General features: G+C 32.8%; 2 long non-coding RNA genes across 6 annotated transcripts in view; both read right to left on the reverse strand.

Annotated features, from left to right (window-relative positions):
• Positions 1-2,461, reverse strand: part of LOC109587426 (uncharacterized) — a 3,602-nt gene extending 1,141 nt beyond the window's left edge. Inside the window, exons 1-5 of one of the 5 annotated variants that reach the window (XR_002187610.1) lie at positions 2,397-2,461; positions 2,209-2,351; positions 1,283-1,347; positions 1,111-1,209; positions 306-386 (exon numbers count right to left, since the gene is read on the reverse strand). This is a non-coding gene — a long non-coding RNA (uncharacterized LOC109587426). Of the gene's footprint in view, positions 1-258; positions 387-1,110; positions 1,210-1,282; positions 1,348-2,208; positions 2,352-2,396 lie in introns of all 5 variants that reach the window. The other 4 variants (XR_002187608.1, XR_002187609.1, XR_002187612.1 and 1 more) reach the window with 4 other exon arrangements.
• Positions 2,462-2,654: 193 nt separating this feature from the next.
• LOC109587427 (uncharacterized) lies at positions 2,655-4,109 on the reverse strand. Its single transcript, XR_002187613.1, has 3 exons — positions 3,844-4,109; positions 2,989-3,067; positions 2,655-2,940 (listed from the first exon to the last, which is right to left on the reverse strand). It is a non-coding gene; the product is annotated as an uncharacterized LOC109587427 (long non-coding RNA).
• Between the last annotated feature and the right edge of the window lie 196 nt (positions 4,110-4,305).

The following is a 4,305-nucleotide window of genomic DNA, read 5'->3' on the forward strand; positions in this document are numbered from 1 at the left end:
ATAGTAAACTCTTGGGGCTTGGGGGGCCTAATACAAACTTTAAAATACAACTTTCAATATTGATGATATACATGTTATTAATTGTAGACAAAAGCTTAAAAAGATGTACATGTACTTACTTAATATAAAATCATATCATTATCAGGGCCCCATCAAAGTTATTGTCCTAGGGCCCATGCACATACATATATATAGCCTATTTGGAGCCTGTGTACATGTACATGTATATACTGTGTTGTACCTGGTGAAGTGACTTACATGTAGGAATATTTAATGAAGTATTTAAAGTTGTGAGAGGAGCTTACCCTCTTGAACAGTTAGATCAGTCCTTGATACTGGAGGGGTACTCTTTGGTAGTGGATTATTGTTAGTCTCACCAAATTAAACTAGAAAAGATGAAATAACAAAAAACTGTATAATAAAACTGGGGGCTACATACATGTACATCAAGTATATATAATCCTAAATAAAGTATAGGAGGTCCCTCTAATAAAAGGACAGAATGGGCTTAATTTCAAGAATTAAAGTTGGAATCAGCTCAAACTTAATTCCTACAAAGCATAAGGACATCAATATTGTAATGAAAATTGGGGTTATTCTGTTTTGACCCACTTTAAACAAAACATGGACTATTACCTTGGGGTGCAATTTTCAGAATTTCGGCATTTTCTCAAAATGGCCGTAACTTAGTTAGGATCAGCTCAAATGTTCTACACAGCATACATGTAATGTGTACATTGTAAGTACATGTACATCAATATGTATCAGAAAATGTAATAATAACTAAGAGTGATTTGAAACATTTTTTTGGATAAAACACAAGGCCTTGTGCATTTTTAGAAATTTGGCCTTTTCTTAAAATGGCTGTAACTTGAAAAATTTCATTTAATCAGGTCAAACTTTCTACATGGCATAAGGACAGCAATGTGTATTTAAAAATATAAAAAAATTAAGGTGCTTTCATCGCTGTTTTTTTGGGAAACAAACCAATATTTGAAAATAGTACTAGAATAGCATAACAATATCAATATGTACAGGTATACAATATAAATGGCCACACCTCTATGAAATCATGACTATTATTAACCTGATATATACATGGTATCATACCTTCATTATTGAAGAGAAGGTCTCACTCCTTGAGTCAGTGGTTGCCTCCTTCTTAAGTAAATCATCATTTAAACTGTTTATAAACTCAATGGATTTATCCTGTAAATGTATACAATTAAAAATTGATGAATATAATATTAACTTTAGGTATACTATGTACATGCACACTCACCTCTATTGATAAGATGTTCATTCCTAACACTCTCAGTTAAAAAACTTGAACAAAAACCAAACGGCCTAAAAATAACAATAATGACAGTTAATTAACTAATGATTATGTTAAGAATAATTAACTAAATGTAACGATAATGTCAAGAAACTGTTATTTCTTCTTCAAATACATGCATACATACAGGTACATGTATTGCTATACTACATGTACAGTAAGTTTGAGCTGATAATGATTGAATTGATTTGGTTATGATTTTTAAAGTTGCCCCAAAGCCATACATGTAGTAAATGTACATGTATAGACACTATTGTAGTGTTTGTCACCACATAAAGCATATTCACTTTTTAGCTCACTTAACATGCTTTGTGGGAAACCATGAATGCTACTAAAATCTAAAACTGTTATACTGACCTAAAATTTAATAAACACATACATGTACTTAGCTTATACAAGACAGCATGTACAGTACTGTAATTCCTTTCACTCTAAATTTTAAGTTTTTCTAAATTTTCACTCTAAATTTTAAGTTACAGCCATTATCAAAAAACAAGCCAATTTTGAGAAAAAACTAAAGACTATACATGTACAGGTACATGTAGTATAACACCTTAATTACTCCACCCATCTCATAATTGCACCCCCAAAAATGAAATCCTAGATCCACCCCTGACAAGAAATATGTATACATTGTACATGTACATATACACATGTAGTTAGAGTATATACTGACCTATGAATAATAAACCCACCATATAATCATTAATGTACATGTACATGTTCATAGTAAAGTGATGTACATGTACGTGTATATGCATAAAATCATCAAAAAATTTACAAAGAAATAAAGCTGCCATACATTAAAGTGCTGTACAAAATACAAATTATTTAAAGAGGAGGACATTACAATTAATACAGTATAGACCTACCATCTTCATCATAATTGCTCATGGTGTCATCAATCCTGTTAGAAAACTCTAGCAGAAGGTTCCAAGTGTCTTTGGGTATTGCCAGCTCTTTTATAATGAGACTGAGAGAAGGGGGAGGGAGGGGGAGAGAGAGAGAGAGGGACCTTCACATGTAATTAAAAGTATTGTTTACACTTAAAAATTCATACCAAAACCAAAAATTTGAAGCGACCAGTAAAAATAAGATTCCAGTAGGCAATGGCCATCTCAAAATCTGTAGAGAAATAAAAACACAAAAGATTTTAATCAATTCATACAATATACATTAAATTATACATGTATACATGTACTCTCAAATTTTAGTAGGATCACTAGCAAAATTCCCCCATCAACATGTGTACATTGAAATCATTGTGTGAAACATGATCCTACATTTACATGTACGTGTATTATAATATGTCACTAGCCTAGTCCTTTCTGTCCGAGTTTTTGGCAACATTAAACGTAAACTGGTAGAAGTCCTTGAACTGTTGTGAGTCCTGTATCTCTCAATCAATGGTCTCACACCTTTTACAGAGTTTATCAATGGAATCACACCTAAAAGAGGGAGAGGGGGGAGAGCGAGAGGGAGAGAGAGACAGAGACAAAGAGAAAGAATTATACATTTATTTGTAGAAAGAATGTGAATTATGTTAATTAACGGAATAGAGATCCTTCAAAAACAATCAACTGCTTCATCAAAGTAAGTATCACCTAAACACTAGTAAAATGTACTAGCACAATGAGGATACAGTAACTGACCATTGGGATCAAACTCATATATCTCTGAACTGACTTGCATGAATAGGAAGAATTACAATGAGGCTGATCTAAACACAATCTACAGACATGTAAAATTGTAATTGTACATGTACATGTACATGCAAAATAATAATGTCAATGAATTATAATGACATGCATCAAACAGGTCTACAAAAGTAATAGAGTGTACATACCGTATAGCAGGATTTATTGACGAGTAAAAAATTTGATGAAAACAGTAAATTTCTCCGGTTGGCGAGTTTCAATTTGACGAATAGTGCCCTTTGCGTACACGTGGCACAAAGTACAAAATTTTTGACAGTTATTAAATTTGACGTTTTATTTTAAATCGTCAACTTGTCAACATAAAACCTTTGTCAATAAATCCCGCTATACGGTATACAGAAAAACAAGCGTAACAGGGTAAAAAATATTCCTATAATTGATTTCACCACCTTGCAAATACAACTTGGTCACTATTAAGACTTATAGAGGTTCTCTCTACCTTATAATGCTTCTAAAAAAGTCTTTAGACAGTATCTCTATGCTCTCTTGCTGTTAGAAAGCTCTTAACTTTGTCCCATGTGTAAGCTGCCATTTTGTTTGCCGTGACCACACCCACTCACGTAAAGGAACGTGGGCGGGTGGCTGCTAAGGCTTGTTATTTCTCCAATACAACATGTACATGTATAGAAGAAATGTAAGTGTGGACATACAAATATATATATATATATATATATATATATATATATATCTACAAACACCGCACGTGGGTGAATTCAATTATAGGAACGACCTGGGGGCTAGACCCCCAGGTCGTTAAAATAATCATACAATTATGAATGAACCACTCACCCACACTGGTAGAGCCAGTCACCATGCACTCTACTCTTGACAGTTTCCCCTTTAGTCCACAATCCACTGACTCTCAACAGCATACCAGCAAACAATAGCTTCCTTGATATGTACACTCTATCAATCTGTGAGTCAATAAGAGTTAAGAGTATACATGTACAGTATATACCAGTGAATTGGTAAACCTCCACATGTATATTATAGTCATACATGTACATACAATTGAGCCAATAAATATTACACTTGCACACTGTACATGTAGCAACATTTACATGTAAATGCAATAAACATAAATGTACATGTACTCCATGCTGATACTATACATGTACATGTATACTGTACACTGTTTGTTATCAACCGTAGAATATTAAAACTTATTAATTCATTTAGGTTTCAGTATACCAATTTTTAAGAATGCATTGATTAAAAAATTTAAAAAAAACAAGATTGAGTAGGATTCTG

The sequence above is a fragment of the Amphimedon queenslandica genome, unplaced genomic scaffold (genome assembly GCF_000090795.2).
Source record: "Amphimedon queenslandica unplaced genomic scaffold, v1.1 AMPQUscaffold_12572, whole genome shotgun sequence".
NCBI classification, from domain to species: Eukaryota; Metazoa; Porifera; class Demospongiae; order Haplosclerida; family Niphatidae; genus Amphimedon; species Amphimedon queenslandica.